The sequence below is a fragment of the Centruroides vittatus genome, unplaced genomic scaffold, assembly GCF_030686945.1.
Source record: "Centruroides vittatus isolate TY-2023 unplaced genomic scaffold, ASM3068694v2 contig_988, whole genome shotgun sequence".
NCBI classification, from domain to species: Eukaryota; Metazoa; Arthropoda; class Arachnida; order Scorpiones; family Buthidae; genus Centruroides; species Centruroides vittatus.
Window position 1 is genome coordinate 194,986 of NW_027122657.1, and position 11,812 is coordinate 206,797.

Here is an 11,812-nt window from a genome sequence, read left to right on the forward strand (position 1 = left end):
TCTATTAAGGGGTCGCCGAAATATAAGCAATTTAAAAGTGCAAAGATGGCCATAAAAGCTGTATTTTTCTTTCTTTCTTCTTTTCTTTCTTTTTCTTCTTTTACTTATTCATTTGGCGGTGCTGATGCTCTTAGAGAAAAAACACTACTGGGTCTAGAGAGCTCAAATTTTAAACTTAAGCCTTTCTCGTTATCAGTGAGGAGCTAACGAAACTTGCGGGTCGATAGGTCAAAGTTGGCGGGGGTCCGATCTCTTACCTTTATCGCTTCCTAGGAAAAAATTGCATCCAAACGAAACGAATGATTTTCATTCGAAATGTTGCCCAGAATAACAAAAGCTCAAATTTATGCAAATTAAACAGCGAATTGTCGCCACCGTCGCCCTCTTTTTATCTGTTTAGTATATACAAATTCTATTTAATTCTAAACCTACATTATTAAAGTATTTCACATTTAATGACTTGTGCCATTCGAATTTTTAGTAAATTTAAATATATATAATAGGCTGTTGCTTGATTTTGATGATAGCTGTCTGTAGAATGTTGTTTTACACGTGATAAAGGCATTTAAATGCCCAGTGTACCTTTGTAATTGACAGTGGGAATTTTTAAAGCAATGTACAGTACAGGGTATAGAAAAGAAATGTTTGCTTGATTAAACAGAAATGACTGCGCCAAGTGATAAATTTAATTAGACCAAAGAAAAAGAGATAGGTGAAAGAATGAAAGCAAAATAATAGTGACAGCAGCACTCGGTATTCCCAGGTCGTCTCCGTCCCAAGTACTGACCGGGCCCGACGCTGCTTGACTTCGGTGATCGGACGAGAACCGGTATTTTCAGCGTGGTATGGCCGCTGTCGAAAACAAACTACCTTTACAGCATCACTTATGCATATTCGTACCCAATTCGCGCCTTTAATATCGCTTTTCGTCCCACTTCCCTTCGCATTCCACGCTAAATACACTTTAAACCAGATCTTCTGAAAGCGCTCGACAGGATTCGATGGAAAACAAGTTTATTAAAAATTGACAATTTTACTAATTTAACAAGACTTATTATATAATGCATCTGTCTAGATATATGTAATATTATAAATAATAAACAATCGAAAGATCACACCAGTAATTTTTTTATTGTCACATGGTCACAATGCCGGCTTGCAAGTTTTCATTTATTTCATTCAAAATGCTCTCCTTCCCAAATCAGCCCCTGTACGTCATACTTTACCTTTAACAATAGAGTCGTGTCGGTCATCTAGCTAACTCCTTTAGGGGGAAAATTTTTCAATTGAAATAACGTGACTTCCGGTTTGCATCGGACACAGTTAGTACATAGTCGGGTCTCCTGTTGCCCATATCTTTCATCTATCTAACTCCGTTGTCGAGATAAGGAAAAGACCGACAGTCTACAGTTTTTTTTTCCAATTGCAAGCCAATAAAATTCTTGTTTGCTTGTCCTATTATGATTACGTAGCTTAACAGTAAAGTAGAAAGGTTGAAGGGGTCGACTGTCGAAAAAGTTTGCAGACGACTGAAAGCCCAAAATTTTCAAAGACGTTTTTCAGCACAATCGTGATTTTTACCAGGTAAAACCCATACGTCAGCTGCGAGTTCGCCTGTACCGTTTAATGAACAGAACAATGGCAGCTCTTATTGTTAACGTCAGGCTTTTCATTTGGCATTTTATTTCTATTTTTTATGCCTATTTTATTGTAGCTTAGTAGAGTAAAACTAAAAATGGATAACTCAAACAAAGAGCCAAACAACAATAATGAGTAGCTGAGGTATACAAGTGTTCCGAGCAAAGCAGAAATTGCTTAACCGATCACCCACTATATTTTATTTTTGTAAAGATCCGATACACTTTGGGGTATGTTTTTAAGAAATATGAATTGTTATAATTTTTCTTCTTCGATTTTATTTAATTTTTTATTATATCATCAACAACGTTTCAAATATTTCGAGGTAGATAATTTTTATAATCAACAGGGTGTTTTTTTATCTTGATACAATGAAATAACTTACTTGGATCTCATTATTTTGAGAAAAGGGTATCTAGAAAAGTTGTAGGGTTCCAAAGGCCCAATCAATTGGTGACCTTGGATGTGACCTTGACCTTGACCTTCAAGATCGTTTTAGTTCAATCTGTTATTTCAATGGGAACACATATTTTTGACCTCGGCAATGGAAAGAGCGTGAAATTTCACAACCAGATATACCTTTGACCTTATGGTCTAGGTCAAAGGTCACGATTATTTTAAGGTTTAAATTATAAGCTTTTTCTAATGGGAAACCATACTTTTTATTACTGGCATAGGCAGAGTGGTAAAAGATACATTTTTTCATGATCTTATTACTTTGACCTTTAAAAAAGCATTCACTACTTTTAGCACTATCCAATGTGGAAGTAGCAGTTTTCTGCTCCCTTTGAGGTGCTTATTTTCAGTGACTTCCTTTGCCTCTCACTATCATGGTGCTTGTTTTTTGTGACTCACCTTACTTCTTGCCATTGCATGAGATGTTGGTTTTGGGAAAAATTTTATAACAAATGCTCAAAATAATGCCCTTCCACTTCGATGCATTTGTTGAGCTGCACTTAAAATTATCACGCTTGAGATGACCTTCAAAAGTTAAATTTGGGGTACGCAAGGTCATGGCTGATTGTGAAACTTTTCGCTCTTTCCATGTAAATGTAACTTTTACCTCCCTGCCCATTCCAGTAATAAAAAGTATGGTTTCCCATTAGAAAAAGCTTATAATTTAAACTTTGAAATAATCGTGACCTTTGACCTAGACCATAAGGTCAAAGGTATATCTGGCTGTGAAATTTCCCGCTCTTTCCATTGTAGGGGTCTAAAATATGTGATCCCATTTAAAAAAACAGACCTGACCCTCAAATGACCTTGAAGGTCAAGATCAAGGTCATATCCAAGGTCACCAATTGATTGGATCTTCGAAATCCTACAACTTTTCTAGATACCTTTTTCTCAAAATAATAAAATCCAAGTAAGTTATTTTATTGTCTCAAGATAAAAAAAACACCCTGTATAAGAAAAAATCAATATTAGGGTATATTTTAGTACAATTTCTAAAAAAAAAAAATATTTGAACTCCCTGAATAGAGAATGGTCAACAACTACAACTTAATAACTAGTCTACTGTTAATATCTAAAAAGTAATCCATGTTGGATGGGTTTTTATGACCCCGCTAATCTTAACATCCGAAAGACTTCGTATGACTTGTTTAAACTAGGACATCGCATAACTTTGTAGTATCGCGATAGAATTGAGGTGGAGCCGAAAAACAGCAATGCTTTTATTTGTTAGATATAGAAAAAGCGATTCTTGAATGGTACTTGACGGTCTCCACGAAATAGGCATCTCTGCACCCACCTGTCACGGGAGAAGCGTTTCTTCTATTGGCCGGCAAACAGAGATCATCCTTGCCCTTACTGACACGGAGAGACGATTTTAGAAAAAAGCAATTGATAGCAATGCCTACCAATGACGATGTGGATAAAACCACTGAACACTGGTAGTTGGTTCTTACTTCGCGCCTGGCCAACGGGTTGGCTACATGGAGTTTTCCAGGTTTTATTCACGTTAGTAACACCTAGGAGGCCAGTTTCCTTATAAATGACTGCCCGAGAAGTATTCCTCTTCGACAGATTGCCCACTTGTCGCGTTGCCGTACACAAATAAAACCAAAACTAAAAGCAATCGATGCAAATTGCTTCGTCTTCTTGTCAATTCTTCTTGTTCGCACGAAACCCCTTTCAATGTTTTGCATTTTTTGACGTTTCAAGATGTCCTGAGTCGAAAAATGAAAAAATCTCAGAGGGGGGCATTTTTTGCCGGATCGCCATACTTTTCCTCTGTTACAATAGCCGGAAAAGTAAAAACAGAGTAGAACAAGTACAGTATTGTGAGATCTGGAAATCCCCTTGACACAAAATTATAATAAATTATATCCGAATTAATAATTACCCCTTCCTTATAGCCGGATATAATCCGAATATAAAACGAATTATAATAAAATTGTTCCCCATATCGAATCGAAAATTTTCCTATTATAAACATCCTGCTAAAAACTGTCCTGGATATAAACATCCTGCCTAAAAATGGTCCTGGACTAGAAAATATGCATCCCCGGCCGTATAACTGTCAACTATCCATTGTTCTTACGCTGAGCACAGATCATCTTGCAACTTAAGTTTATAGTTAGCGCCCGAATTCGCTGTATTGTTTCCAATCCCGGGAACACCTATGGCCTAAGCACATGCACGTGACCAAATTTCCCAGCAAAAAGCTATATAAGATGCTTCCTTCCCCCCTCTGGGGAGTCTATCATCGATTTAGATCGAGTCGCGATCTTACCCTTTGTGCCTACGGAACATATTTGACTATTGTGCCTCAAGTGCCACTGACCCTTCCCTAGAAAGGAATATTCGATCATCGTGACGAACAGCATATTTGAATTACTGATTGTCCAAGAGGTATAGAACCCATTTATGTGAACTCTCTCTCTCCCCTCGCGTGATAGGGATATATAGCTTATTTTATATGTCACCCCTTTTATGTCAGATTTTTGTAACGTATATTTTGTTTTCCATTAAATCGTTGTTATCCTGTTAAATGGTGTCTTGTTTGCTCGAATATTCGCTTATCGCCTTACCACGACTCTACCTTCCCTCCTACACTCGACCGGATGAAAAAGTAGTCCCGTCCCTACGGGATCCCTACCGACAAATAAGCCATCTCTGACTCGTGGGCAAGTCCCTCCGACTTGTTGCCGAAATTAAACAGAGGTCTGACCTCGTCATCCCTCCTCGGTACCCACAGTATCATATAAAACAAGAATATCAACAATAAAAGAAGATAAAATTAATGACTTATTAAAAAAGCAAGTGTTGTATATGGATTTAATTGTGATTGTCAAAAACCATTTACTTACATCGGAGAGACAGGAAGAGAATTACGTAAAAACATCGTATTATGTATGTGTCTTGTTGATTTAGACTAATTGTTAAATAGTATTAAAAACTAAAAGCGATATATTATTCCATTAAAATAAAGTTTTTGATTGGCTAGTATTTTTGGAGTCTATGGACGTAATAATTCCTATAGAATAACGGTGTTTGAATCGGTTACATAGTGATAGTTAATTAATTACTTCTGTCTGCTGTGGCTAAGTTTATCCATACGAGTACACCCGACTTTATTTACGGGATGAAAACCTGATTTACCCGATTCACAATTGATGAACTATAGAAATATAAATGCAAAATATATGGTCGATTGAAACTCGTTTTTAAAGTTATCGTCAAACACTTACATGGCCAGGTTTTATCTCAATCATCTTATAAAATCTTAGATACAAAATCACATATCCAAATAGAAATCTTACATTTGTTAGAAACGAAACAGGAATAATTTTAAATGTATTCTATTTTACTGTTTTTATTTTGTTAATAATTGTTCAGGCCGTATTCTCAAGCGGAAAAATTCTTGTCCTATTTAATTGTTGTACTTCTTAAATCTCACAACTCGACAAATGTAGGACTTATCATACAGGCTGTGTTTAGAAAAGCGTGGCAAAATTAATCACTTGAAATTGTGGTAGTATACATTTCGGGTCTAAACCCCTCTTTGACTGTTGACAATTCTTTAAAAATCCGGTTCTCGGTAAAGTCACAAGAAAATATGTTTTTAGTTTAATATTAACACATAAAAAGGCATATATAATATTGACTGTTAAATTATCCAAATTTTAATTATTTTGCAGTATACATGCGATATTTTTCGTCAATGTAAAATAATTAAACACACGTTAACAACGCTCACGTTGGTGCATTCGACTAGACAATGCAGGAGTTGTAGAAAAATATTTAACTTTAATTTAATATTAACTTATAAATTTTTCCAAAACTCATCACTTTTTTTTTTTGTTAAGTTCGAAGATCTTACGGGCAATATTTTAATTTTTAAGTTTTTATTATATAGTCCATTATCTATTATTTTCAATGTCACGGCAGTAATGCTTGCCAAGTGAAAAAGTCACTGACTGACTATATATAATGGAATTAGAATTGTCATTTTGGGGGTCAATTGTTCCGCCACCCAAACGCCTGTAGCAATCCTGAATATCGTGTTGGAAAGTTACTAGTTTTCTTACGTGGTGTGCAAATTTCAGGATTCTCTATGAAGGAGTTGCCAAAATATAAGCAATCGAAAGTACAAAAATCGGCAACAAAAAAAAAATAAACTGTATTTTCTTCTTCATTCGACACTGCAGAAGCTTCTAGAGATAAAAATACTGGTCTAAAAAACTAAAATAGTAAACTTAAGGTAAAACTTCCAGGTTGATAGGTCAAAGTTCATGCAAACTGGAATTTTTTTAACGATTGACAATTCAGATTGTAAAATGTTTTTTTTTTTTTTCTTAGCAGTTTTTCTTTGGATTTAATATACAAGAATTCTTAAGAGTTAATCAGCGCATCAAGAGAGAGAGAGGGGACATAGGTAGCAAATTGCTCTGGTGCACAGGAAATATGTGTCTTTTACAATGCTTTCTTTGTATACTTCCTTTATATTATACGTTAACTTAAAGCTCCTTAAACTTACGCGCCATTTTTACTCCAAATCTGTTGCCCATGTGTTTGCTGTAATTTTAGTATATATATATATATATATATATACTAATGAGCACTCTCTGTTATTGTAATTTTAGTATTGAATTTCAGGGCGAAATGGGTGGTTTTTCTGCAGTTAATTGCATAAACAATTTGAAATAGTTATTAAGTTCATTATCATTTAATGTGGTATTTAATCATTTTACTCTATACGTAATATAAAGTAAAATGATTAAACTGATATAAAGTTAGTTATTACATACTATAAAGTTAAATGATTTTACTTTATAGTATGTAATATATATAGGCTATATATAGGCTATATACATATATATATATATATATATATATATATATATTACAGACATATTTTTCGTGAAATTTAATGACTATCATAAAATATAAATCCTCACATATATTTATTGAACTCTTAATTTAAGTAGTTACTGTTATTAGCATTTTTTAATAAAGTATTAAAATTTAATGAAATCATTTTTAATTAGTGTGAGAATATTATTTCGATTATACTGCATTTTTATCTTTATGTTATTATACAAACTGCTGTAAATATCAAATTGTGAGATGTATAAATTAAAATTTATATATATATGAATTAATACTTATCCAGTTTTCTTAAAATATTTTAATAAATTTATCAAATTATTTTTTTATATGTATAAGTAAAAAGAAAAGTAGTGTTATCAATTCTAAACAGTAACTCAGAAAATGACAAATTTTAAACAGTCATAAAAATAATTTAAAATTATAATGAGAATTAATAATAAAATTTCGTTAATTTACTTGTAGTTAGTAATCTTCAGCGCTTTATAGAACAGACATTATCAACTAACGGCAACTATTATATGAAATTTTATGATAATTAGCAGCAATAAAGCCATTTATAAACGCAAATAAAATGCCTTAAATAATAATTTTATTGCTGTTAATTATAACAAAATTTCATAAATCTGAATTTAAAATATTTTTAAAAATCAATTTAGCTTGTTTGATTTTATAGACAATAAATTGATTTTTTTGCGATAAATAACAGAAATAACAACTTCAATTGTGATATTTGTGACCTATATTTTCATTCACTTAGTTTTTATCGATTTCATTATTTTATAATTGTGATACTTTAAGGTGTTAAAGGTATATTTGCGTAATTTAATGCAGCACTTTAAACTACGATAAAATAGGCATAGAGACGACAATGGCGTTTGAAAAACATTTAAGTTTTAAATGTTTATTAAACAATGGGGTTGTTAATAAATTTGCTGGTATATTTTATTAGTAATTTTCTGTGTAACTGATAAAAGACGAATTAAATTAAGAATACGAAGAACCTAAAACAAAAAACAAAATTTTCACTTTTCTATCAAAAAATAAAATTCTATTTTATCAAATTTTCTACCTATTAAAAGAAATAATTTTTATGAAAACATGCAGCTGCTTTTATATTATTTTCTATTCTATGTTTGGAATAAAAAAATTTTCCTTGCTTCTTTCTTACAAATAAAAAATAAATTAATAATAAAATTATTTTATAAATTTATTAAAATATTTGAATTTCGAAACATACCAATATATATATATATATATATATTGGTATGTTTCGAATATATATATATATATATTATATATATATATATATATTATATATATATATATATATATAATATATATATATATATATATAATATATATATATATATATATATATATATATATATTATATATAATATATATATATATATATATATTATATATATATATATATATATAATATATATATATATTAAGTCAATCTTGGAAATATATTTTATCAAGAAATTTAAAAACTTGAAAAATACAGTACAGTATATAACAATATCAATATACACTGATAACTTACTACAATATATTAAGAACAGACCAATTCATAGGTCTTTCGCCTTTAAAAAAATACGTATTGTGGCCCTGAAGCGAATTAAAATAATATATTAAACTAAACGAAGTATTCGAAAATTCATTGTAAAGAGACACCTACCACCTCTCAGCCCAAAGTAATTTGCTCCACTTACCTCCTGTCTGACGTCCCTTATCAGAATTCTTGAATATTAAATTACACTTCAAATAATAGACAAAGGCATAAAAAATAAAAATTCTAAGTATTTTCTGTAAAATCTTACATGTTAACAATTAGAAAGCGACGAATTTTTGAAAAAAGTAAAAACTAATATTAAATTAAACTTGAGTATTTTTCTACAACTCCTACATTGTCTAGTCCAATGCATCAGCGTAGGCGTTGTTAACGTGTTTAATATTCTACATCGAGGAAAAATATCGTCTATATTTTGGAAAAATAATGAATATTTGGTAATTTAAGTCACCATAACTACCATAATATAGAGTATTGTAACATCAAAGATACGCATTTTTAAAAGTTTTACTTATTCACATGATAAAAATAATTTATAAAAGTTTACTTTGTAATAACACGAAAGGTTATTTTCATTGAGAATTAAACATTTAAGTTATGTCAATTGAGTACATTCGCACTTAACTTTCCAAAATCAAGACATGAAAAATTCAAAATAAATTTATAATTCAATGATGATTAAACTATAGTACACGATAAATCTTGTATAATATAAATTACACTTTCAAGCATTTAATTATCTAAAACATTATCGGATTATCTTTACAATAGTATGACTTGTTGATGTTTTTATATTGGATTGGAATTAATTTAATAAACCAAATTAAACTTTAGATTAAATTTTATTATTGTATAAAATATATTTTGGAAGAAAGTCACCGAATTAGTAAATTAATTATTTAAAATAAAAATGTTAGCCATTTTTAAACAAATAAATAATCAGAAAATGAAGTCGATGTTGTATGTTACACCTGTTGAAAATACGCCCAGCTGTTGTTTTCATACGGAAGAGTATATAAGGGAAGTTCGAACAGACCTCTACTCAAATTTTTTAACAGATTTATCACAACGACGAATTACAACATTACGTTATAAAACCTAACGTCCAGCATATTTTGATAGATTATAAAAGGTAAGTTCTCTGTTTTATCTTTCATTACCATAACAATATGCATGAAGAAAGCACATATTTTATCGTGTATTTAAAAGTAATTATTCACTTTTGCTCATACTTTTACTCATACAAACCTTAAATACAAGAAAATGCTTACTTTCCGGTTGTTAATCATAATAAGATTTTATATAAAAGATGATGTTATTTATCAACTGACTTCATCTATTATATAAAGCTTTAAAGCTGTTTCCCTATGAATAGATTAACGAAATTTAAATACTAATTATAATTTTATGACGTGTTTTGTTTTGTAAATGTTTAACACGTTATTTCCTAAGTTACTGTGTAGAATTGACAACACTTTTTCCTTCTTTTTTCTTACACATTAAAAAATAATAAATGATAAAATAATTTGATGAATTCAATAATATAGTTGAATTTCTCAATTTTAGTAATGCCATTTTTTCAAACAAAATGTTTATACAAATACAAATCTTAAATATAGGGCTGTATAAACGAACAATTTTGAAACTTGGAAAGAATATTTCTATATGTGGGATATTCATGTTATAAAGCTATGGTTGTCAAGAGATCAAGAATAACGAAATAGAAGAGGTCTTTTAATGAAATTTTTTTCAAATTCATTCTTACACTAAGTATATTTTTCGCCTTCAACTATTAATAGTAATAACATAGAAATTATTGCTGAATGAAATCTCCCTATTATAGCGGTACACATGTGTTTAAAGAATTATCGGGACCGTGGAAATTCGTGCCGGAGCACTTGCTAGCTTTTACCCGTTTAAATAGACTCTAAGCTTTTCTTTGGAATCAAAAAATTAAAAATATAAATTAATTAAATTCAAATTATATTTAAAAGCTAATAATATATATGAAAATCTAGATGAAATGTTTTAAACGTGTTTGGCATAAAAAATATAATAGAGACAAACTCCGACAAATTGAAATCAATTACTAAAAGTACAGGCTCCTAAAGAAATAACGATATCTCACTTCGTAAATGCATATGATAAGCAATTACTCTTTCCAATATTAAATATTTGTTACTTTATAGGTGATTTGAAATTGTAATTATCCTGGTAAGATATCAGAAGAAGCTTATTGTCACGTAATAAAATATATACTTACAGAAATCTACCAGACGAAATGAAAACATCAGTGAATATGAAGCTTGTGTTATTCGTTTTTGCTATCATTCTTTCTTTAATTAATTCTATGGACGTTTCGGGTAATAGACCCCCAGATCGATATGCTGCTCTTCGAGAGGCATTCAGTAGTTTTTGTCGTAAGTGTTCATAACAGGTTTCCTTAAGTATTTTCATGTTGTATTCATTAATTATTTTTACAATATCATGAGTAAGCCTATAAAAATATAGTTTAAATTTAACGAAAATATATTTATTTCTCTAATTTTTATTTTAATTAGCACTGAGTTGTGACGGAAGACAAGGCTTTCAATTTTGCTTGATTGCAAATAACTTAAAATTTGTAAGCTTTTAAACATTCGCAAAAGTTTTATCATAAAATAAATTTTCTGAACAATAATTTTGTTACAATTCAACATGTAGATTCTGGATTTGGGTAAAAATTGTGCTCAACAAATAAAATTTTACTACAACTATGACGAAATAAGTGACTTCGTTTGTAGACTCCGACTGATAAATGGAACAGTAATTGATTCGTGTTTCTGAACTTTGTATTAATTATTAATTATTTCATAAATTGATTAAATTTCTATTAATAGGAATACAACAGATTTATCGTGTGTTTCGCTGATGCTGCATATACCTACAGTTTCGAGGATTCAAGTGTTTATCCGAAAATCGATGTAAGTACAATGCGATTAAATGTATTTATGTAAAATATTTTGAATACTTATACCATCAATAATTTTATACTAATCAACACATTTGTAACTGATTAGCAGTTTAATTTAATATTATGAAGTAAGTTTACCTGATTATTTTTTTAATATTATAATCATTAATCTCTGAATAACAAGATATAATGACTTTTATAACACTTGCTGTTCTTAAATAATAATATTCGCGCATGTTTACTAGATTTTTGAAATAGCAGAATATTTCCCCCTGCTTATGTAGGATATTTAGTCAAACATTAAGAAA

General features: G+C 30.2%; 1 non-coding gene across 1 annotated transcript; it reads right to left on the reverse strand.

Annotated features, from left to right (window-relative positions):
- Nucleotides 1-738: 738 nt before the first annotated feature.
- On the reverse strand, nucleotides 739-857 carry LOC136986055 (5S ribosomal RNA). The gene has a single exon (XR_010882419.1). It is a non-coding gene; the product is annotated as a 5S ribosomal RNA (ribosomal RNA).
- Nucleotides 858-11,812: the final 10,955 nt, after the last annotated feature.